Raw genomic sequence first — 26,894 nt, forward strand, 5'->3', positions numbered from 1 at the left:
AACTATTTTATCCTTTTAACATAAAATTGTCTAATTATCCAAAACATGTCCTTAATTTGTGTTAAACAATTAATGAATATTTAATGAGTTAATTGTTCAAATTTTTACTTTATTTGAAATTACTAAAAATTAATGTGAAATGTTTATAATTATTATTTTTGAAGTGCGGTTGGTTCTTTACCCAATTAAAGCACAGAAATATCACCACCCTTTTCTTTTTAGGTTGATTTTGGATTAATTCTAACTTCAAACCCAACAACTAAATAGATAATGTTCGTTTTGATCATATAGCCCGTCATAGTTTTATTATTTTGCAACCTAAAATGTGGATAGGGATGGCAAAAAAGCCTGACTCGATTTTTGGCCCGATTAGCCTGACCCGAATTTTGAGGGCTTTGACCCGAATTTAAGGGTAAAAAATATGGCTAGCGTTTAAAAAATAAAGGCCCGATTAACTTAGGGTCAGGGTTAGGGCTTTATATGACCCGAACTGACCCGACCCTGACCCTAATTTAATAACAATTTTATATACTTAAATTGTTTTCAAACTTTTTTTTTTCTTTTTTTTATAGGTAAAATTCTTGAAAATGAAATTTTTACCAAATAAGAATTTGTGGATGAAGAAGAATGTGGCCTGCAAATTTTGGAGTATTTTTTTTTTAATGTTGGGTTATGAATTGTAGCTTTTATTAAACCAATGAACTAATGAACTCATTGTTTAAATTGTGGACTTATGGTATTGAGTTGTGTGTTTTTATTTTATTTGTTAAATTGATGAACTCTTAACGATTGTGAAATTAAATTGTGTGTTAATTGATGAACTTTTTATTTATATTTGGTTATTTATATAATTTATGGTTAAGATGTTGAGTAGAGCAATTTTTATATTTATGTTACTTTAAATAAGTTTCAAAGTTTTTTTAAAATTTAACATATTAGGGAATTTAAATTTAAATTATTTAAATATAAAAAAATATTGGTAGGGCTCGGGCTTTTTCAGAGCCCAACCCTGACCCTTTTAGGGTCGGGGTCAAGCCCGACCCGAAGGTGAAATAATAGGGCTTTTTGTAGGGTTAGGACTCTTTAGTTGTGTTATTAGGTCGGGCTCAGGTTTGGCCTGACCTGACCCTGACCCGATAAATTGCCAACCCTAAATGTGGATAGTTATGAGACCTCATGACTCTCTTGTTAATGATGTAGGTTATACATACTTCCTTCCTTGAGGATGGGATGTTACATGCTTCCCCTTTTAAGGAGCTCGCATCCTTGTGAGGGTCATCAAAAATAAAACAAAATGAAACTGTATCATAAACATATCCATCCACATATCAGGTTGTAAGTCAACTCTGATACCAATTGTAACAGTTTGACGCGATAACTAAGTAGATATTGTCTGCATTGGGCACACACACTGTTACGGTTTGTTATCAGGCTTTGCACTTGTAAATGTACATATATACTTAGTTAGGAGAGCCCATAACTTATTAACTAGTCCAAAAAATCTTTTCCTAGTGATGTGAGATATTACATGCTCCCCCTTAAGGATGAGATGTTATATTTACCCTTATAAAATGACAATATTCAAAGGACCTCTTAAAATATTATATACTTCAACTTACCATATCTTTGTAATTTCAAATAACAATCTTCAAAAGACCTCTTAAAATATTATAAACTTCAATTTATCCTATCTTTGTTAGGAAGACAAAATTTCATTAATACGCTCATATTATTTTCATCATTTTCTAAAAATATAATGATAAGTTGGTTTTATAATAACTAAAAAGGTTGCTAGAAGATTGTTATTTCATGAAGAGTAATTTGAAATTAAACCTTTCTTTTTCTCTCTATTAACAGATAATTGTGAATTAATTTTTACATATCTATATAATTTGGGAGTTTGTGCCAAGTGAAAAAGCGGCCATCATGGCCCACATGTATGCCACGCGCAGATAGCCATCCAAGTCCAACTCATTGGCTAGGGTGCCAACTCTGGCACATTCCAGTTAAAAGAGAAAAAAAATTGATTTTTTGAACCACCAATGAAAACATAGAGAGATATTTGAACCAGGGGATGGACAAAGCACCTATCCTTTTTTTATTTTTTTCAATTACTCTCCCATTATTTGAACTTGAATGATCAACCAAATAAAATTGTTTCAAAACCACTCATCCAATCTAGACAACCATATAAATAGAATATACACACTTTAACAACTTACCAAAAAAATATTTAATTAAGAATATGAAATGATATTAAAGTAAAAGTAAACAAATCACTACCACCGTAGACTTTATGACATACACGAAGTAATATATACTCTAGAATAATTTTACTTATGACAAACAAATTTGACTCATTTTTATTTTAAGCCTTTTCTAGTATTAAGGTTGGACAACAATAGTTTAAAAGTTACAACACTTAAAGTGTTTGGTAAACATTAACATTTGTGGGTTGGAAGTTAAATTGATTTGATCCACCTTTTGTATTACTATTTTTGTTAAAATTATAATTTAAAAGTCATACTTACTATATACTCTTAACTTTCATTTCATAGTTATAACTTTTTTTTTCTATATTACTTATAGTTTATGAAAGATTACTAGAATTTTGCTTTTGTTGTGATCTAATTAAGCATCAATATAAAAATTTTCTTGAGTATAAAGTATAACGAATAAAAAAATTAACATATGTGGTTTGGCACTAACCACAGCTGAATGATCAAAGTAAAATGAGGAGCTAGGTCATCAAATCTAGAACTAGCATGCCATGAATCTCATGAATAGCCTTAAGCAAAAATGGGTGCGAGTTCTAGTCTACATAGCACAGCATTAGTATTAACATAATAACAATGATGGATAGCTAAATGGAGAGGGTGGTTGAAGGCTCATTAATGAAAGACGGGAAGGAAAATAAGTTGTAACAAGTCCACAAATATAGCTAGCACTAAGCAACTGCCTAGAGAGATGAGATAGAAGCAGAAAAATATGAAAGGTGGAAAAATGTAATGGTAATTAAGTATGAAGCGATGGGCTCAGTGGGCTTTGGTACTTGGAAGAGTGAAATGGGCAAAAAATAACTATCCAAGGAGAAAAAAAAAAGCTAGGTCAGGTGAAATTGTAAAAGAAAATGTTAAGAAATAGAAGTTTCGGGCTAAGAAAGGGGTAAAAAAAGTAATGAAATAGTTGGGTCAATCACAGTTAAATGGCCCATAGAGAACAAATGCGACTGAGCCTAAATGTGGGAAAGAAAAATGGTGAGCCCAGTTATTTTACAGGCAAATCAAAATTTAGTTTTCCACTTCATCAGCCAAACTAAAGTTGGTTTAGGAAGAAAAATGTGAAAAGTAGTGTTTGATCAAGTGATGACTATGGAGAATTTGTCAATGAATGTTAGTGACCAGTCTTGCTGATAGCCATGAAAATCATAAATTGCAATGTCCAGGGTTTAGGGAAACCCCAAATGCACCTAGCCATTAACAAAATTATCCATTTACACAACCTTAATTACTATTTTATTATGAAACTAAATAGACGTCTTAGCAGATCAAAGATGAGTGTAAGATATTGTATTTGAATAATTATTTTACTATGGCTAGAAATGATAAAAGTAAAGGTTTAGCACTTGTGTGGAGGCCTGGCTTTGATGTGTAAATCGCCTCTTGTAGTAGACACTATATAAATTTTCAAGTCCATAATATAAATGGGAAGCTTTGAGAAGCATAAGAGTATATAAGCACCCTGAAGCAAGCTAGAAAAAGGATATTTGGACCCTTTTGACAAGATTGGCAGATTTCTTTCTTGATCCCATGGCTTTGCTTTAGCATTTTTAATGAGATTTTAAATTTGAATGAGAAAATTAGTAGGTCAGATAGGAGCACCAATATGATTGTTGATTTTAGAACTACAATTCAAGATTGTAACCTAGTTGATTTAGAAAGTAAGAAACTTGGCCTAATAGATTGTTTAGACCATAATGCATAGAGGAGAAGTTAGATAGATTTTTCTTTAATCAAGAGTAGAGAATTGAGTGTCATGATTGGCCTGCCACAAACCTAGTCCAATGGGAGTCTAATCATTGCCCTGTAACGATGGAGCTTTAAGGGAGACAATGGAGCCTTACTTATACTGGAATCAACTATGAGGATATATTGAGCTTGTACATACACAAAAATGCACAGGTAAAAGACCAATGAATTTAGGCTCAAAATTAAGGTCAAATAAGATTGTGGTTTAGTTCAAGCCCATCCAAACAAGCCTATTTCGAAAGGCTCCCTAGGCTTATTAGATACATTTGAAACTTATTATTAAGCACAAACAACTTATCATGCAAAAGTAGCCATGCAATTGCCACATAAAAGACTACAAATGTAGAATCAAACAATACAAACATGCAAACCAGCTAATATACTTTCCTCCAATTAATGAGAACATGTAAATGTATTTACTAGATCCTTAAATTCATGTGATGGTCATACATGTTAAATTTAAGGGAATGTGTTTCATGCTATTGACGTCATGAAAAAACATATCTCATGTTATATACTATACATCAATCATATCACTTATTATGTAATTAGATATATTTCTCGTGCAATACAAGTGGATCTAAGCCGCTTTTTTAGGGCTTAGTTTGAGGGATGTGGCGTGGAAAGTAAGAAGAATGATCTAGGTTAATTATCTAAAGTATTCATTGAGGCCTAGATCCACTTGGGAATTTATAGGCCCGTGCAAAATTTATTGGATAATATAGCTAGTTAAGGGCATATGTTTTAATATTTATTAGAACATGCTGATAAATTCCAAGATTATAGATATCATTTATACATGATCATTATTCTATCATTATTTATTATCTTGAGAATAAAGCTTAAACTGAAATTTGCTTAAGATTACAATTCATCCTCATCATACGCGTTTATGCCATAAACTTTAGATTAAAAAAGTACAAGAACAGGCAAATACAATGACTTTTGTCTATAAAAGCACACCAACAGGAGTTATAGTGAAAATGGATTAAATCACACAGAAAGACAGCAATATAGTGCAAGAAGAGAAATATAATAATTAGAGTAGCCCTCGGTTATGAGAGTCCCTTGTCTCCCACACCACACTTAAGTGAAGTCCTTGCATAAATATAATGAAGGAAGAGTGATTCAAAATGGCATGCAAACAATGAAGCAAGGAAGAATTTGATGACATGAGGAGAAACTAGAGGAACTTATAAAAAAGCTACGGAGAGTGAAATAAGGCAGTGCTCAATATGAATATGGAAATGACATCCCAAGCCTTAAGAATCATATTTAATACATATTGATAGATGAGGAGATGTACTAGAAGTAGAGATCAAGGGCTAATTAGTTAAAGGAGGAATATAGCACAAAGTTTTTTCTGCCAAAGTATCATCAACACAATTCTCTCTCATTTCTTTCTTTCTCCCAATTCTTTCACATTCAAATTTGTGAGAGCTCTTGCCTTTATATAAACAATTTTGAGTGATTAAGTGTGGCATTTACATGATATTTTTTATGGGCTTACAATCACAACCTTAAGATGAGATTTAGTGGTACAATTTAAGGGTAAGAAATTGCAACCATTATGAATCATTGGATTCAACATAATCAATGGCTGCAATGGAGAACAAAGCCTAGCCATCTTTTTGCTCATTTGTCAAGTTGGTTGATCTACCCAATTTGATATGTTAAATCTAGTACAATAAGGTGCACAGAGCCCGGACACGTGGCACAATCTCATTTGTTTATAAATAATGCCATATCTAAGGGCTAGCGATTCTTTCAAATGCTTTCGAGTCTCTGGAATCCAAATTTCTCGTCCAAATTTTTTATATTACATTATGATTTGAGGATTTCCTACAAAACACAAAAATCATCTTAAAAACAAATAAAAATAAACAATTCATAAAATAGGTTAAGGATTTGTAAATGTGATGAATTTGTTAGTGTTATCTACACCATAAGTGAAAAATAATGATTGTAACATTTAGATGTTCACTTTCTAGTATTAATCACATCCTCCAACCAACTTATTACTACTCCCTTGTGATTAAAGTGCTAACTATAATAAATAAAATTAATGTATAAACTGGTAAATGTTCGTCCCCTCTTTAAACAAGTAAATAAGTGAACTCCTTTTTTTAAAAAAATAAAATTTAAAAATTGATTCATAGACTAGATATCAGTAACCTTCCTTTGTGCTTAATTATAGATAAATACAAAACTTATGGGGTTTCATCGAAAGAGCAAAATATTTTTGTTCTACAAGTTCATTAGGGTTTCTACTATTAGGCAGTGAATTATTTGTAAATAACTAAACAATAAATCTTCAACCTATAGACCAGTTGACCTTAGGGCACTAGGTGTTGAAACACCCATATAGACTTAATTACTTAGATTTTAGATATAGCAAAATTGAAAATATTTGATTTTTTTTAATAGAACTTTACCGTTATATGCAAATAATCACTACTAATTAGGCAAGATGCCCGTTACTAGGTAAAAGTTTGAGTTTTTTTTTGTTTTTAAAATAGAACACACCTTTTCTACTTTCTTAGATGTTATCTCCAACAAACCAAGAGAACTAAATATTAGAGATTACGTGTCAATGGATTTGTGTGCTGGAATAGTTTAATAACATCCATCAGATAATCAATGAAACAAAATGGATGAGTAAAAGCTATTAGAAAGAAGAGCTTACAAATTTAATTAATTTGAAGAGACGAGAACAAAAATAGCTTTTATTTAAAAATACAAAGTAGTAAAAATGGTACGTCTTAGGAGTAAGAAAAAGAAAAGAGTTATAGATGAAGATTCAAGCCCACCAGTTTGCGCTTTCAGTTAGTATCAGTATCTAACCAATCTAGTTAAGAAGTGAGTAGTTTGGTTTCAGGCTTATATTCTTGCTATCGAGAATATAAGAAAAAATATAAGAAAAAACAAATAAAACTACTATATAAGAAAAAAGAAAAGAGTTACAGACAAAGATTCAAGTCCACCAGTTTGCGCTTTCAGTTAATATTAGTATCTGACCAATCTAGTTAAGAAGTGAGTAGTTTGGTTTCAGGCTGATATTCTTGCTATCGAGAAATTAATTCACTAGTATTTTTGCTTAGACAAGGAACCTTCGTGACTTTGAGGAAATGAAACCGTACCTCATTGTACTATCAAGAAACATTGTTAAGAGACCATAGTAATGATTTACATCCAACAACCCAATAGGTTTTTTATGGATGATCAATTGTGCCCATGATGCAATTGTAAAGATTTTTTCTCTTGTAATAACTATAATGTCCTCTATGGGTCAGGAATCGGCTTCCCATCCAATTTTCTTAAAAATTGGCAAATAGGGTCTTTTAAAGTTAGATTATGAAGATTGAATTATGCATTTTCATTTTGAAATTATGTCATTAATCTTTGGACCTCATGTTGCACATATCCACTAGGATGAGTCTCAAGAGTCGATAAGATATTTTCATGGAGCAACTCATTGATTAATGTTAAAAATTGTACGTTATTAAGGAGTAAAAATGTTATTTTGTGACTATGTTATAATTTACATTTGTAATTAAATAGCATATTATGAATTTCTACTTATGTTTTTAAATATTTGATTTTTTACTTTTTGTTTGTTTAGTAGGTAAAATAATAATTTCATGCAATTTGAGACTCTAAACAGATAAATGGATGTCAAATTTAGATTTCGGAGGTTCGAAAAAGTTAAGTCATTATCAAGTAGAATCCACACCTTTTGTTGTGAAATTATAAGTTTTTACCATGTTAGGTGTGGTAATTGTTAGTGGAATAAGTTTTTACGATGTTAGGTATGGTAATTGTTAATAAAATAATTTGGGTGTGCCTGAGTGGATTGAATTAAGTTGGGTGTGCCTGAGTGGATTGAGTTAGGTTTATATTTGGTTAGTGGAATAAATGTATCGGCATAAAATAATTGGCTTTGTTTATGTGTGTAGTGTGGATCAATCACAAACAAATATAAATAGAGGGGTAAGGGACACCCTCCTACATACCTTTTTACACCTTTCTTCACTTCGCTCTCTTCAAATTCTTCTTCTCATCTGTCTATCTTAATTACGTTTTAATATTTCGTAATATATTTTAACAGTAATCAAGTCACCATCAAGTTCATGTAGTTATGACCTAACTAAGTAAGATAGAAATTCTTGAACATTAAAATCAATGAAATATAAATTTTTTTTTTAGAGAAAGATAAATAAATTCTTAAGCTTATTAACTAAAATCAATTTCTAATGTTTGATATCAACCTGGTAGGACTAGTTAAATTCCTGTAATCTCTCTTTTTCTTAGTAGGAATTGGGACTTTGGCCCTAGGAAATAGGCCTACACAACATAATAGCTCCAAGATATGTTTTTGTCATATGCTTAAGTAAGATATCCAACTAGCCCATCAAGAATCAATCTTTTTGCCCAAATTGAATTCTTAGCCTTAAGTGAAATATAGTCCAATAAAATGAATTAAGCCCAAAAGTTCATATGAGAAACCTTCAGACTCCACGAAATCAAAATTTGAGTATTCTTAACACCAATTTATAGCTTTTGTGCTCTCTTTTGTTTCTTAGCTTAAAAAAATCCTATGAATAATAAAAAGTCTAGAAGTTTATGAAAATATCAAATAATTGAAAAGAAAGTAATAAAAATTGATGTGAAATTAAGCTCTTATCACCCATGCTAGTTCCTAATATGCGCAGAGGCCTTTTCTAGTTTGTTGATGGAGGCAGAGAAACAAGGCATAATCCATGGCTTAAGGTTTGATAGAAAGATCACAATCTCTCACTTGCTTTTACGGATGATGGCATTATCTTCGCAAAGGCTTAAACTAAGCACTGCAAGCACTTAAAAGTAATTTTGACTGTTGTAATTTAGCTTTAGACAACTTTTTAACTATAAGACATAATCTATGTTTTTTAGTGGTAACATATCTCATGGACAAGTTGCTTAATATGGTTTCAAGACATGAGAAATACTTTAGGTTACTTTAAATTATGGGAAGAAAGAACTAGTTTCTATAAGCTCAAAGTCTTGAGAAAAATATAAAATCAACAACACAAAATTTTTCTTTAATAGAGGTAAGGAGGTTTTTATCAAGGCCACAGATTAAGTAGTCTTGTATATGCTATGAGTATATTCAAAGTACATCTAGGCTTATAAAATGACATCAGAGAGCAGTCCAAGATCCTAATGGGGTTTAAAGAAAGACAAAATGGCATTTATTAGGCTAAATGGGAAAAAGAACTTATGCCAAAATTAGAGGTAGTTCTCAGGCTTTAACCAAGCACTAGTTACATGGAGGCTGACTTAGTGTCCAAATTCATTAGTGGCCAAAGTTTTGAAAGCTAGATACTTTAAGAAGACTCATTTTCTAGAAGCCAAAATTGGTTGTAATCCATCCTTCGTGTTAAGGAGCATCTTGTAAGATAGATAGTTCTTCATAATGGAACAAAATGAAAAGTAAGAAGAGGAGACAAAATTTAAATCTTGTGAAATAATTGGATTTCTAGGCCAATGACATTTACACCAACTCTACTTTATCATTGCCTGCTGATACCAGAGTTTCAGAGCTTTCGTCTTAGATCATCAATGGAATAACAATTTAATTGACTAGAATTTTGTAACGATGATGTCGAGATTATAAAGTAAATTCCACTACAAAAAGTCCCTCAATAAGATGAATTTCTTTGACACTATGATAAAAGAAAAAGGGCAATACACAGTAAAGAGTGACTATCAGCTAGCCTTCAAGCTCTAGCTTTTTTAATTTCTCAACAAGTTCAATAGGTGGATCTTATGGCTAGCATATAATATGGACATTAAACCTACTAAGAAAGATCAAGACTTTTTTATGGAGACTACTCAAAAAGTACTATTAATTGTAGAAAACTTATGGCAAATGATGGCTTTGCAAGACCAATGTGTCAAATCTTTAAAAAATGGGACTAAAGATGTATTTCATGCTCTTATGGAATGTAAGGCTACTAGGGAGCTATGGAAAACACTTATTTGGTTGCAGAAACTTAGAAAATAGTTACAGAGTATATGTTAACTATTTATAAGGCTTGTGTAGTAAGTATGCAATAAATAAATACATTGGAAAAAACTAGAACCCCTGATCTTAGTTGCTAAGGCTAAAGCAGTCATGGAAGCTTTCCAAAGAGTGTAGGTGAAAGAGTAGAAAGTTAATCGATGTAAAGAAGCTAGCAAGCACCTTATGGCCATTAAGTCAAAGTAGATCCTACTATCCATAGAGATCAACAACTTGCAAGGGTAGGTGTAGTCATTAAGAATTTAAATGGAACAGTAGTTAAGAGCATAGTTTTTTAAGAAGAATTTCTTTCATAGAAACTAAAGCCATCAAATGGGAGATGCATGTAGAGGTGGACAGATCCAAACTAGATAAAAAAAAATTCTCTAGTTTGGTTAAGTTTTTTCATATCCAATTCGAATTTTATATCTTTAAAAAATGATGATGTTAAACTTAAAAAAACTGAACAAATTGGTTTTGTTTTTTGTCAAAATCTCAAATCTAAATATGAACATTTTTTTTTAATATTTTTATGATTACAAAAATATTACCGCATGGCATTATATGAGGAGTCATGAGAGGCAAGCTTATGATGTTATAATAGTCCTTAACACGCCCTAACATTTGTACATATATCTCTTAAACTAACTAAACCTAACTCAAAAATCAAACCTTAAATCTCCAACAAGCCAGCACCGATCTCTACACCCACTACCTAACTTTGCTCCTCCATCATGCCATCTAATTCATTGCAGCCTCAACCTACCAACTCCAATTAATTAGGGTGCGTTTGAGATTAAGGTTGGGCAACTTAAGTTTAAAAGTTATAGCACTAAAGTATTTGGTAAACACTAGCTGCTATAACTTGGAGCTATATTGATATGATTTTTCACTTGTATGATGGAAAATCTGTCATATCTTTAATAATTTTCTCAAAATTGTTATTTAAAATTTATATTTACTACATATTATTAACTTTTGTTTCATAGTTACTGTTGAGATCTTTTACCTCTAGGAACTATTCTACACACTATTTTTTTTATCAAGGATGATTAACCAGTTTATTAGGAATCAAAACGATCTAAAACAAGAAAGAAAAAACACCACTGAGAAAGAAAACACAGAGAGGATTTATAGAGGTTCAACCATTACAGCCTACATCCTCTTTGAGAAATAGGGCTATGATTCTTTTATTAATGCAGAAAACAAAGCTCAAGCCTTTTTAGAGATTACAAGGAATAACATGTATATCAAATTTCAGTCATCAAGACCCTTTTATACAATCTTAGAAGCTCCTAGAAACCTATCACAGAAGCTTGCAAAACGTTCTGGGTTTGTTGCAGCTAACTCTAGAATTTTCCCGCTTTTTTTAACTGACTGTAACTGATCCCCCATGTGCTGAGCATGTGCTTAACATAAGTATCTCAAAACGACAATAGTGAGTTGCTGTTTTAGTTAGTGTGTTGTTAGGAGATCACGTGTCACACACGTGCTTCACTTAACGAATTCTCTCTGACATGGGATGGTTGTCGTATAGTCATATGATAAGCTTCTATCTGACATGTCGTCTTTTGACAAGTCTTATGGCCGACATTGTCGTTTACCTTGCATACTGAATTCTGGTTCACACTTAATAATCTCCACCTTAAACCTGAATTCGTGCATATCCATAGCTCCTTTTTCTCATTACTCTGCACTCCTATATTGTGCAGATACCAGCTAAGTCTAAGCAGGTCTTAAACTTAGCTGTTGGAATTTATTTGGTTAGCATGTCAGCCATGTTTTCGTTGGTATGCATTTTCACCAGCTGTATAGTCCCCTTAGTAACTTCAAGTGTGGTGAAGTGAAGTGAAGCTTGATATCTATATGTTTGGTCTTCCCGTGATGAACATGATTTTTTCTTAGGTAAATTGCACTTTGACTGTCACAGAAGATCTTTACTGTTGATTGGTCATGCCCCAAATCATTCAATATGCCTTTCAACCACATTACTTCCTTGAAGACTTCTGTTGTAGTTGTATACTCAGCTTCTGTAGTTGATAGGGCAACTACCCTTTAAAGTGTAGATTTCTAGCTAATGTGCAATGGTTTACAATGAATATGTATCCAGTGAGAGACCTCATGTTGTCAAGATCTCATGCATAATCAGAGTCAACATAACCCACTGCCAAGTTTTCATCTTGCCTTTTACCCCCATACAACAGACCATAGCTTGATGTTCCTGTCATATATCTCAGTATCCATTTCACAACCCTCCAGTGCTCTTTACCAGGGTTAGCCATAAACCTAATGACTACACTCACAACATAGGCAATATCTGGTTTGGTTAATATCATTGCATACATTATACAGCTTGCTGCACTTGTATAAATACTTTTGCCATCTCAGACTAATCTTGTTCTGTTGTAGGGCATAGTTGGCTTGATAATCTGAAATGTAGTGCCAGTGGAGTCTACAATGCTTTGTTGTTTGTCATTCTGAATATACTTCCCTGAGATAAGAATAAAGTTCTATTTTTCCTGTCCTTTTTCAATTTTATCCCCAATATCTTCCTTATTGAACCAAGATCTTTTACATCGAATTCATGCTTCAACTACTGCTTCAACAACTCTATTTATTTCATATCTCTGCATGCCAATAACATATTGTCAACATATAGTATCAGATACAATAGGTCACCCTCATTTACTCTTTTAAAATAAACACAACAATCAAAGTTGCATCTTTGGAAATTCAGCTTCTGCATGTGGTTGTCAAACCTCAGATACCATTGCCTAGGTGATTGTTTGAGGCCATATAGAGATTTCCTCAGTAAACAGACCCAATCTGGTCTCTTCAAATCAATAAAGCCCTCAGGTTGGTCCGTCACAATCTCTTCTTTAAGTTTACCATGCAAGAAAGCTGTTTTGACATCCATATGTTCAAGATGCAAGTCATAAATAGCCACAAGTGAGAGTATTAATCTTATTGAAGTATGTTTAACAACTGGAGAGAAAACTTCTATAAAATCAACCCCTTTTTTATGTGTGAATAATTTTGCAACCAGCCTGGCTTTGAACCTTTTTGGCTCAACACTATGTATTCCTTCCTTTAGCTTAAATATCCACTTGCAGCCTATTGTCTTCTTGCTTTTTGGATTCTTTATCAGTTCCCAAGTCTGGTTCTTATGAAGAAATTCCATTTCCTCTTACATGGCTTTAAGCCATTGAGATGAGTGTTGGCTTGCAATCGATTTTCCATAACTTTTTGGTTCTTCATTCTCCAATTCATTTGCTGCTGTCAGGGCATATGCAATTAGATCAGCATATCCCAACTTCTCAGGTGCTTTCATTTTTCTCTTCTCATTATCTCTTGTGAGCTGATAATCTTGAACGGAGCTTTGGCTTGCTGGTTGTTCAACAACTTCCTCTGTTCTCTCTTCTTCAGGGTAATTAATATCTCTGACATCTACATCTTTGGTTCCATTCAGCTCCACCTTAAACTGTAATTCATCAGGGCTTGGCACTTTCTGTATTCTTTTATCAATAGGTATATGAGATTTCAACATTTCAACTTCATTAAAAACTACATCCCTGCTAATTATACACCTTGGTGGTTGTAGATCAATACACAATAGCTTGTAACCTTTAACCCCTTCAGGATATCCTAGAAAGACACACTTTAAGGCCCTGGTTTCCAGCTTACCTTGTTTAGTATGAGCATATGCAGTACAACAAAAAATTTTCAAGTTTGAATAATCAGCCAATTTCCTTGACCGTGTCTCATAAGGAGTTTTGAAATTTAAGACTGTAAAAGGGCTTTTATTTATAAGGTAACATGCTGTATTCACTGCTTCAGTCCACAAGGTTTTTGGCAGCTTAGAATGAAATCACATGCACCTAACCTTCTCTATTAGGGTCCTATTCATTCTTTCAGCTAGCCCATTTTGTTGGGGTGTATGACTGATTGTTCTATGCCTTAGAATTTCACTCCTTGCACAAAGCTCATCAAACTGTTTATTACAAAACTCCAAGCCATTATCAGTTCTAAGAGCTTTAACCTTCTTGTTTGTCTGTGTTCAATCAACATTTTTAAGTTTTTAAAGCTCTCATAAGTATGATCTTTACTCTTTAATGGGTAAATCCAGACCATCCTAGAGTAATCATCAATCAAGGAAAAAAAGTACTAAGCTCCACCTAAAGAGTCAATCTGTGATGGCCCCCACAGATCTGCATGAATGTAATCTAAAGTGCCTTTAGTTGAATGCACTGCAGTTTTGAATCTGGTTCTTGAGGACTTGCCTAGGATACATTCTTCACAAAACCCTAAAGCACTTATCTTATCCCCTTCTAGAGCTCCCTGCCTTTCTAGTTCTTTCAACCCCTTCTCACTTATATGCCCCAACCTCAAATGCCACAAATATGTTTTGTCTTGAATCTGGTTCTGTACAATATTAACTTCACCTAATACAGCCTTTCCTTGTAATTTATATAAGCCATTAGCCATATCACCTTTCATTAACACTATAGCTCCCTTCAGCACCTTCAACACACTAGATTCAACTCTAATGCTACACCTTGCCTTGTCTAACATACTTAGAGAAATTAAATTTCTTTTGAGTTTTAGTACATGTCTCACATTTATGAGTTCTCCAACTATGCCATCATGCATTTTTAGTCTTATAGATCCTATCCCAGTGACCTTACAAAATGCATTGTTTCCCATCAATATTTTCCCACTATCATATGGTTGATAAGTAAAAAATAATTTTTTATTAGGACACATGTGGTATGTGCAACTAGAATCAAGAAACCACTTACCTTCAGTTTGGTTGAAAGAGGCCACAAAAACTCCAGCTGAGTCATATCCATCATCTAATTCTTCAGAAACAACAGCAACATTTCTATTTTTGTATTTATTGTCCTTAGGTTTGTTCTTCCTTTCTGGACAATCCCTCTTGAAGTGATCTTCTTTATGGTACTGAAAGCACTTAAGAGTTTTGTTCTTTGATTTTGATCTCCTATTTTTTCTTCCCTTTCCAGCTTTCCCTCTTCTCTGTTCTTCTTTTTGCTGTCAGACCTTCAACATCCCTTGTTTCAGATTTCTTTAAACTCTCTTTAGAGCTTAGAACCTTCTTAACATTTTGCATAGTTAAGGTTTGTCTACCATACAACAAGGTGTCAACAAAGTGCTCATAAGAGGGTGGTAAAGAAGATATAAGAATAATTACTTTGTCTTCATCTTCAATCTTGACATTGATATCCTCCAGATCTAAGATGATCTTGTTAAAGGCATCCACATAAGTAGCCAATGAAGTGCCTTCCTCCATTTGGAGGGTATACAATCTCTTCTTTGTACTTAGCCTCTTCGTTAGAGACTTCTTTGTGTACAGATCTTCCAATTTCTTCCATAGACCAGCAGTTAAAGTCTGATCTCCAACCTCCCTTAAGATTCCATCTCCTAGACTCAGACCATGGCATCTTGAAGATCTTCATCTTTGATTTTTCTTGGTTTCTTGGAGCTCTAACTATCTTCTAGTACTTCCTCAATGCCTTGATGAACTAGTGAAACCCTCATTTTTAGCCTCCAAAGATGAAAATCATTATCTCCCGTGAACTTTTCCACATCTAGTTTCTTAGTGGCCATTCTTGAAACAAGAATCAGATATGTAAGCTCTAATACCAATTTGTTGAGATCTTTTGGAACTATTCTACACATTAATTTCTTTATTAAGAATGATTAACCAGTTTATTAGGAATCAAAACGTTCTAAAACAAGAAAGAAAAAACACCACTGGGAAAGAAAACACAGGGAGGATTTATAGAGGTTCAACCATTGCAGCCTACGTCCTCTTTGAGAAACAGGGCTATGATTGTTTTATTAATACAAAAAACAAAGCTCAAGCCTTTTCAGAGAATACAAGGAATAACATGTATATCGAATTTCAGTCATCAAGGCCCTTTTATATAAGCTTAGAAGCTCTTAGAAACCTATCACAAAAGCTTGCAAAACGTTCTGGGTTTGTTGCAGCTAACCCTAGAATTTTCTCGTTTCTTTTAACTGACTGTAATTGATCCCGCATGTGCTGAGCATGTGTGTTGAGTGTTAGAAAATGCATATTTATAAAGGAGAAAACCGTCATCTTACATTTCAAGTCTTACTAACAACCCTTACTTTTATGTATTTAACCTTCTTGTGATTTAATTACATGTGTTTTATTTTAATTAAGTATTTTATGTATTTTAGGGGCATTATAGTCATTTCACAATAAAGGAGAAATCAGACGGCAAAACGGACATCACTTTTGAACTCAGGACAGTCGAAAACCTTAGGAGGAGCATAAAAGGAAAAATGGCACTATTCATATGTACGGTACTATTCACGTGTACGGTACTAACTACGTTACTGTTCACAACACTGTTCACATAGACGGATCGATGATGTGGCATTGACTGATGAGGTGTCACGATCTTGTTGGGCTAAAATTCTTATGTACTGTTGATGGTGACATGGCAGTATATCAGTGGACGAAAAATCTCGCGTACGGTACATGCATCACATAGGATTATTTTCAACCAAACCGCGCTACTGTCAATCCGGGTCAAACCGTGTTACTGTTCATCCACGTGGTTAAACCGTTCACTATTGACTGATGACGTGGCACAATCCTGAGCGTCCAAACTGTTTTTAATCCGATGGCCATAATTTACTCCGTGTATCTATAAAAAGGGGGCCTCCCCCCCTAATTTGATATCTCTGAATCCATTTTTGGGATCCATTTTCTGTAATTCTCTTTCCATCTTGTATTTTCTTCATATTTTAATAAATTCCCATTTTGCCCCTAGTTCAATTATGAGTGGCTAATTTTCTTTCAAGCTTGGGTTGAAGGTGAAGTCTCAACATGTGTCATGGGCTTTATTTGGTAAATTTATTTTCTCTTCCCCTCTAGTTTTTGTGGATGTTTTGACTTCTCGTCGACAAATAATACTAATCTTGTCTAGTACCGCCTTGGTTTCACCGGCCCTCTGGTACAAGGTTATTATTATTTGGCACGATAAGCCCTTAGCACCATATTGATTAGAGTGTGGTTCATGAGGTGTGGATTCCCCCCTCATGATTTAATTGGCATTAATACGGATTATTTAGCCCATGATGCATGTTGATACGGATCCAGATACCCAAGTACATCATTTCAATAGATTTCGCTTCAATTTATTCTCGCCATTGCAATTCTAATTTTAGAATTTATTATCGCCATCTCAATTCCAATTTTAGGATAATTTAAATCACTTCCACCACAAATTTCAACCACCCATTTACAAAATTAATTCTACATATAATTAAAATCCACCTACTCGTGGGATCGACACTCGTCACCATTGATCTATACTATAATAGATTCGTGCGCTTGCGAGTACATTAAAATTTGCACAACAAGTTCTTGGCGCCGTTGCCGGGGAGGTACGTAATTTTAATTCATAGAATTAATTTTGTGAATAATTTCTTTTAATTGTTTTCTTGTAATTTTTTTTATTAAAAAAAAAGAAAAAAAAAGTGAATTTACATTTTGAGCTAAGAATTTTATTTATTTATTTTCTCTCTTCTTTAAAATTCTGTAATTTAATTTTGAATTTATTTTTCTTTGTAATTTTTTTATCTTATTAATTTATTTTTATTTAATTTATTTCACGTATTTGTTTTTGTGTATTTTTATAGAAAGGTTGTAATAGCGCAATAAGGTTAGTATCGTAATTTCTCCCTCTTCTTTATTTTTATTTGTTTTGTTCCCATCTTTATTTTTATTTTATTTGTTTTGCATGCATGGTCGTAGGTCATTATTACCTAATCTTGAACCTATAGACCTTGAATTAGAAAAAACACTTCGTACACACAAACAAATTAAAAATAAAATGGATTTACAAGCACCACAGGAGAGGCCATTTAAGGACTACTTCAGTCCCTTAGTTAATTTGAGCACATCATGCATAAGATACCCAAATGTAGCTGCTAGGAGTTTTGAATTAAAACCTAGTGTGCTAAATTGTCTCCCCACATTTTATGGCCTAGAAAATGAGGACCCATATAATCATTTGAATGATTTTCATGCCATTTGTCAAACATTTAAATATGAGAATTTTTCAGATAATGATGTTAAACTTAGATTATTCCCATTTTCTTTAAAAGATAGAGCTCGTTCATGGTTAAATACTTTACCTGCTAATAGCATTTCATCATGGGAACAAATGGTAACGAAATTTTTGAATAAATATTTCCCAGTGCATAAAACAAATGCTATTCGCAGGGAAATCTCGAAGTTTACCCAGAGAGAGGACGAGCAATTTTTCGAAACATGGGAGCGATTCAATGGGCTACTCTTGAAGTGTCCACATCATGGGTACGAGAAATGGCACTAATGCCAATACTTTTTAGAGGGATTATTGCCGAATGTGCAAGAATGGCTAATGGCAACAAGTGAAGGAGAGCTAATGTCAAAAAGTGCATCAGAGATTTGGGAATTCTTCCAGCGACAAGTGGATAATTCCCAACAACGGAGTCGATCACTCAGGAATACTAGAAGAATTAAGGGAGTAAATGAGGTTCACATTGGCGAGTCAACTTCGGGAATCAAAGAAGTCAAGGAGATGGTTGAAGGTCTTGCTCGACAAATAGTGTTGAGTGTTAGAAAATGCATATTTATAAAGGAGAAAACCGTCATTTTACATTTCAAGTCTTACTAACAACCCTTACTTTTATGTGTTTAACCTTCTTGTGATTTAATTACATGTGTTTTATTTTAATTAAGTATTTTATGTATTTTAGGGGCATTATAGTCATTTCACAATAAAGGAGAAATCAGACGGCAAAACGGACATCACTTTTGAACTCAGGACAGTCGAAAACCTTAGGAGGAGCATAAAAGGAAAAATGGCACTATTCATATGTACGGTACTATTCACGTGTACGGTACTAACTACGTTACTGTTCACAACACTGTTCACATAGACGGATCGATGACGTGGCATTGACCGATGATGTGGCATTGACTGATGAGGTGTCACGATCCTGTTGGGCTAAAATTCTTATGTACTGTTGATGGTGACGTGGCAGCATATTAGTGGATGAAAAATCTCGCGTACGGTACATGCATCACACAAGATTATTTTCAACCAAACCGCGTTACTGTTCATCCGAGTCAAACCGCGTTACTGTTCATCCGAGTCAAACCGTGTTACTGTTCATCCGCGTGGTCAAACCGTGGACTGTTGACTGATGACGTGGCGTAATCCTGAGCGTCCAAACTGTTTTTAATCCGATGGCCATGATTTACTCCATGTATCTATAAAAAAGGGGTCTCCCCCCCTAATTTGATATCTTTGAATCCATTTTTGGGATCCATTTTCTGTAATTCCCTCTCCATCTTGTATTTTCTTCGTATTTTAATAAATTCTCATTTTGCCCCTAGTTCAATTATGAGTGGCTAATTTTCTTTCAAGCTTGGGTTGAAGGTGAAGTCTCAACATGTGTCATGGGCTTAATTTGGTAAATTTATTTTCTCTTCCCCTCTAGTTTTTGTGGATGTTTTGACTTCTCGTCGACAAATAATACTAATCTTGTCTAGTACCGCCTTGGTCTCACCGGCCCTCTAGTACAAGGTTATTATTATTTGGCACGATAAGCCTTTAGCACCATATTGATTAGAGCGTGGTTCATGAGGTGTGGATTCCCCCCTCATGATTTAATTGGCATTAACACAGATTATTTAGCCCATGATGCATGTTGATACGGATCCAGATACCCAAGTACGTCATTTTAATATAATTCTCTTCAATTTATTCTCGCCATTTCTATTCCAATTTTAGAATTTATTCTTGCCATTTTAATTTAAGTCTTAGCATATTCCAAATCATTTCCACCACAAATCCAATCACCCATTTACAAAATTAATTCTACACAATTAAAATACACCTCCTCGTGGGATCGACACTCGTCACCATTGATCTATACTATAATAGATTCGTGCGCTTGCGAGTACATTAAAATTTGCACAACAAGTTTTTGGTGCCGTTGCCGGGGAGGTAAGTAATTTTAATTCATAGAATTAATTTTTGTGAATAAGTCCATTTAAATTGTTTTCTTGTATTTTTTTTTATTAAAAAAAGAGTGAATCTACATTTAAAGGTTAGTATTTCTTTTATTTTTTCTCTTCTTTAAAATTCTGTAATTTAATTTTCAATTTATTTTTCTTTGTAATTTTTTTTGTTTATTTTATTAATTTAATTTTTAGTTAATTTATTTTACGTATTTATTTTTGTGTATTTTTATAGAAAGGTTTTAATAGCGCAATAAGGTTAGTATCGTAATTTCTCCCTCTTCTTTATTTTTATTTATTTTGTTCCCATCTTTATTTTTTTTATTTTATTTGTTTTGCATGCATGGTCGAAGGTCATTATTACCCAATCTTGAACCTATAGACCTTGAACTTGAGAAAACACTTCGCACACACAAACAAGTAAAAAATAAAATGGATTTGCAACCACAGGAGAGGCCATTTAAGGATTATTTCAGTCCTTTAGCAAATTTGAGCACATCATGTATAAGATACCCAAATGTAGCTGCTATGAGCTTTGAACTAAAACCTAGTGTGCTAAATTGTCTCCCCACATTCTATGGCTTAGAAAATGAGGACCCATATAATCATCTGAATGATTTTCATGCTATTTGTCAAACTTTTAAATATGAGAAATTTTCAGACGATGATGTTAAACTTAGATTATTCCTATTTTCTTTAAAAGATAAAGCTCGTTCATGGCTTAATACATTGCCTGCTAATAGCATTGCATCATGGGAACAAATGGTAACGAAATTTTTGAATAAATATTTCCCAGTACATAAAACCAATGCTATTCGCAGGGAAATCTCGGAGTTTACCCAGAGAGATGACGAGCAGTTTTTTGAAACGTGGCAGCGATTCAATGGGCTACTCTTGAAGTGTCCACATCATGGGTACGAGAAATGGCACCAATGCCAATACTTTTTGGAGGGATTATTGCCAAATGTGCAAGAATGGCTAATGGCAACAAGTGGAGGAGAGCTAATGTCAAAAAGTGCATCAGAGATTTGGGAATTCTTCCAGCGACAAGCGGATAATTCCCAACAACGGAGTCGATCAATCAGGAATACTAGAAGAATTAAGGGAGTAAATGAGGTTCAAATTGGCGAGTCAACTTCGGGAATCAAAGAAGTTAAGGAGATGGTTGAAGGTCTTGCTCGACAAATAGCATCGTTATCGACTGCTAAATCAACAGAACCACATGACCATGACTATACTCAGATCAAGCCAATGCCATAGGTGTAATGAGAAAGCCATCAAATTACAACCCATACTCCAACACATATAACCCTGGATGGAGAGACCACCCCAATTTTTCATGGTCTCAAGGATTTCAACAGAATGGACCAGCAGCTCCAGCTCCACCAATGCAACAAATTTCTCAAAATCCTCAAGCTTCTCAGCCCCCATTTAGACCATACAATCAGAACCAGAACTACTCTCAACCCAGACCATGGGAGGATTCATTCCAAAATCTCAAGAATCTTACTCACTCCACGATTGAGCAACAGAACCGCACCATTGATGGACTACGAAATGAGTTGAGAGCAGGCTTCAACTCACAAGCTCAATCTGTTTCAAGCCTCGAAAAAATGGTGGGACAACTTGCTTCTTCAGTTCAGACATTGGCAATGAATGTTGAGAAAGGCAAGTTTCCAAGTCAACCAGTGCCTAATCCTAAAGGAGTACATGAAGCAAGTACCAGTTCACCACAGCAGCATGGAGAGGTCAAAGCAGTCATGACCTTGAGAAAAGGAAAAGAAGTCGACAACAAAGTAGAGATGCCGGTGACAAAAGAAAATCAAATTGTACCTGTGAATGTTGAGGAATCATCACCGGAGGAGAAAGAAGAAACCAACCCACGGGAATATGTTCCCAAAGCTCCATTTCCTCAGAGGTTAGCGAAAGGCAAGAAGGGAAAATCCACAGGTGAGATTCTTGAAATCTTCAAACAGGTAAGTGTTAACATCCCTTTACTTGATGCTATTAAGCAAGTTCCATCTTATGCCAAGTTTCTTAAAGACCTTTGTACTAAAAAGAGAAACATGCATGTTCAAAAGAAGGCATTTTTAACAGAAAACGTTAGTTCTATACTCCAACATAAAATTCCTTTAAAATGCAAAGACCCAGGCTCCCCCACTATCTCATGTAGTATAGGGAACCACACAATTGAGAATGCTTTGTTGGATTTAGGAGCTAGTGTAAATCTTTTGCCTTACTCTGTATTCGTCAAACTTGGACTTGGAGAATTGCACCCAACTCCAGTGGTGTTACAACTTGCAGATCGGTCCACGAAAATACCTCGTGGTATTGTGGAGGGCGTGCTCATCCAGGTAGACAAGTTTTATTTTCCTGTTGATTTCATTGTAATTGACACTCAACCAATACAGAATTCAAGGAAGCACATCCCCATTATTCTAGGCCGACCTTTCTTGGCAACTGAGGATGCTCACATTCAATGTAGGACCGGAAATATGCAGTTGTCCTTCGGCAACATGACTATGGAGCTAAACATTTTCAACATTGCCAAACAACCTCACAGTGCAGATGATGGAATTGTTGATGTGGATTTAATTGAAGCATTAGTTGATGATACTTTTCTTTCAAACCTTAGTGATGATCCTTTACAAACATGTTTAACTCACTTTGGTTTGGATTTTGATATTGACAGATCAGTCGATGGGGTCAACGCCCTGCTTGACTCAGCACCATCTATGGATACTAATAAATGGAAGTCAAGAGTTGAACAACTAGCACCATCAGAGAAGAAACTCATCCCATCATCAGAATCACCACCGAAACTCGAGCTCAAACCATTGCCCAACACTTTGGAATATGCATTTTTGGGAAAAGAAAGTACTCTGCCGGTAATCATCTCATCATCTCTCAATGATGAACAAAAAGTAAGTTGTTGGATGTTTTAAAAGAGCACAAAGGGGCATTAGGATGGACCATAGTAGACATTAAAGGTATAAACCCAGTAGACTGCATGCATTATATTCACCTTGATGAAAATGCTAAAACTACTAGGGAAATGCAACGTCGGTTAAATCCTAACATGAAAGAAGTTGTTAGAACTGAAGTCCTTAAGCTATTAGACGCAGGTATCATTTACCCCATTTCTGATAGTTCATGGGTCAGTTCTGTGCAAGTTGTCCCCAAAAAGTCAGGAATCACAGTAGTTACGAATGCTGATAATGAATTGATACCCACTAGAGTAACTACAGGATGGCGTGTATGTATTAATTATAGGAAGTTGAATTCTGTCACACGTAAAGACCATTTTCCTTTACCATTTATTGATCAAATGCTTGATAGATTAGCAGGCCATGAATTTTATTGCTTTCTAGATGGCTACTCAGGATATAATCAGATTCCCATAGCACCAAAAGATCAGGAGAAAACTACTTTCACTTGCCCTTTTGGCACATTTGCATATAGGAGAATGCCATTTGGATTATGTAATGCACCTTCTACATTTCAACGATGCATGTTAAGTATTTTTTCTGATATGGTTGAACGATTCCTTAAAGTCTTTATGGATGACTTTTCTGTCTTTGGTGATTCGTTTGATCAATGTTTACATCATCTAACACTAGTTCTGCAGAGATGTATCGAGAAGAACTTGGTCTTAAATTGGGAGAAATGTCATTTTATGGTAAAACAAGGTATTGTTCTCGGTCACATCATTTCGAGCAAAGGTATTGAGGTTGACAAAGCCAAGGTGGATCTCATTTCTAATCTTCCTCCACCTAAAACAGTCAGAGAAGTAAGATCTTTCCTTGGGCATGCTGGTTTCTATAGACGTTTCATTAAAGATTTTAGCAAAGTTTCTAGACCCTTATGCAATTTACTTGCTAAGGATGTACCTTTTATCTTTAATGATTCATGTCTTATGGCGTTTGAAAAATTAAAACAGTTGTTGACATCATCACCCATCATTCAGGCCCCAAACTGGAGCTTACCATTTGAGCTAATGTGTGATGCATCTGATTATGCAGTAGGAGCAGTATTAGGACAAAGAGTTGATCGAATTCCCCATGTTATTTATTATGCTAGTATGACATTAAATGATGCACAGTTGAACTATTCAACTACTGAAAAAGAAATGCTAGCAGTAGTATTTGCATTAGAGAAATTTCGATCTTATCTCATTGGTTGTAAAATAATCGTGTTCACAGATCATGCTGCTCTTAAATATCTTCTCACAAAGAAAGATGCAAAAGCCAGACTAATTCGTTGGGTGTTACTTTTGCAGGAGTTTGACTTGGAATTCAAAGATAAGAAAGGGACAGAAAATGTTGTGGCGGACCACCTCTCTCGTCTGCATTTTGACACAATTACAGAGCCATTAATATTGAATAAGTCATTTCCAGATGAACAATTAATGAATGTGGAAGTATTACCTTGGTATGCTGATATAGTTAATTATCTTGTTACAGATAAACTTCCAGAGCATTGGACCAAGCAAGACAAGGCTAAATTCTTTGCAGAAATAAAGAATTTCTTTTGGGATGACCCGTATTTGTTTAAGTATTGTGCAGACCAAATTATTAGACGATGTGTCCCAGAAAGTGAAATTCAAAATATTCTTTCATTCTGCCATGAACAAGCTTGTGGAGGCCATTTCAGTGCTAAGAAAACAACGACTAAAGTTTTACAATGTGGTTTCTATTGGCCAACTATATTTCGAGACGCTTACACTTTCTGTTCTTCATGTGATAGGTGTCAACGAATGGGGAGCATTACGCGAAGGAATATGATGCCACTAAATCCAATTTTAGTGGTTGAGATTTTTGACGTATGGGGTATCGACTTCATGGGACCCTTTCCCCCTTCTTTTGGCCATCAATACATATTGGTTGCTGTTGACTACGTATCAAAATGGGTAGAAGCAATTCCATGTAGGACCAATGATCACAAGGTGGTGATAGGATTTTTGAAAAGCAACATTGTCTCGCGCTTTGGATTCCCTCGAGCAATAATCAGTGATGGTGGTGCCCACTTTTGTAACAAAGCATTCAAAGCTCTTTTGACAAAGTATTCAATCACACACAAAGTGGCGACCCCGTATCATCCGCAAACCAGTGGCCAAGTTGAGATCTCCAATCGAGAAATAAAGCACATATTAGAAAAGATGGTGAGGCCAGACAGAAAAGATTGGTCATTAAGACTTGATGATGCCTTATGGGCATATAAAACGGCTTTCAAGACCCCGATTGGGATGTCACCCTACAGGCTAGTGTATGGAAAAGCTTGCCACCTACCTGTGGAACTCGAGCATCGTGCATATTGGGCCATCAAGAAATTCAATTTTGACATGCAGCAAGCCAGCTCAGAAAGAAGATTACAGCTGGCAGAACTTGAAGAAATTCGCAATGATGCATACGAAAATGCCAAGATTTACAAGCAACGAATGAAAGTCTTCCATGATAAGCAAATTATGAGAAAATCGTTCACTCCGGGTCAGAAAGTGCTTTTGTTCAATTCTCGCTTGCACCTATTCCCAGGTAAGTTACGCTCTCGTTGGTCTGGTCCCTTTATTGTTCATATTGTTTTTCCACATGGGGCAATTGAAATTAAGGACCCAAAGAACAGTGTCACGTTTAAAGTTAATGGTCAAAGATTAAAGCCATATCTAGAATACCAACCACGTGGAAAAGACACCGAAATAAATTTGAGTGACCCACCAGATTTAAATTGATTTTTTTTCTTTCTTTTCGTTGATTTGATTTTGTTTTCTTTCTTTATATTATTCTTTTGCTAATTGAAATTGTTTTTGCATAAGTGTGTTTGTTTTACCATTAAGTTTTCTCTTATCATTTTTAATCATGAGTCTCATACTTAGACCGTTCCTCCTGAACATTCTTAAACCACTTCAACGTGTCAAAACTCATCTCAAAAGGCAGATTCAATTTTGTAAAACACAACGCATTTGGGCTCTACAACTACCAGAGTTAGTAGCCTATGTTGAGGGTTTAGAACGCCAACTCAGAGACATTGAGATAAGTGTTTACGACATCCAGTTGGAGCTTGAGGTAAATTCAATAAGAGGACGATTTTAATTTTCTTTGTGTGTTTTAATTTGTTTTTCTATTTGTGTGCTTTAGTTTATTACCCCGGTGAAGTGGCGGATAACGGTACTCCGTGACAATCAAGTCGGTTACTTCAATTTTCCATAATAACTGATATTCTGAGGCGAAGGTATGGACAAAAACGAGATTCTATCGAAACTTCACAAGCGATTCCCTTCACTTCCTCAGAATGCCCTCATTACAATCTATAAAGTTCGGTCCGAACGCATGCGATTACTCATGAGGAATAACATACCTGCTGACATCCGTTGGTTAATCGAGGCTAAAGTACGATCGGCAGGTGAGTTACCTCCAAAATTTATTGCATACATGCCTGGTTGTGGTAAAGGAAATTATGCAAGAAAACGACGAGCTCGAAGAATTTCTGTTGCTTGTCATAAGTGTGCCAGAATGAGTTGCAATAAAAACCCATGTTCTTTAGGAATGATGTCTGATAACAGGGAAGATAAGATTCAATTCATTAGGGATGGCTTGAATAAGGAGTCATTGGATGATATCCTTTTGTCTCTTGAAACGCATCCCAGTGGATATGTGCAAGGAGCGATTCTCCAGTTATGGCCATTATTCCAGAAAGAGCATGCACGATATAGTCTCGGGAATCTGACTATAAACGACCCTGTTTGCCAGTTTATAAGAAA

The 26,894-nt window shown here is 34.7% G+C and overlaps 1 non-coding gene across 1 annotated transcript; it reads right to left on the reverse strand.

Moving 5' to 3' along the window:
* Positions 1–18,344: 18,344 nt before the first annotated feature.
* On the reverse strand, positions 18,345–18,448 carry LOC112095989. Its single transcript, XR_002904149.1, has one exon. It is a non-coding gene; the product is annotated as a small nucleolar RNA R71 (small nucleolar RNA).
* Positions 18,449–26,894: the final 8,446 nt, after the last annotated feature.

The sequence above is a fragment of the Citrus clementina genome, unplaced genomic scaffold, assembly GCF_000493195.1.
Source record: "Citrus clementina cultivar Clemenules unplaced genomic scaffold, Citrus_clementina_v1.0 scaffold_1, whole genome shotgun sequence".
Lineage (NCBI taxonomy): Eukaryota > Viridiplantae > Streptophyta > Magnoliopsida > Sapindales > Rutaceae > Citrus > Citrus x clementina.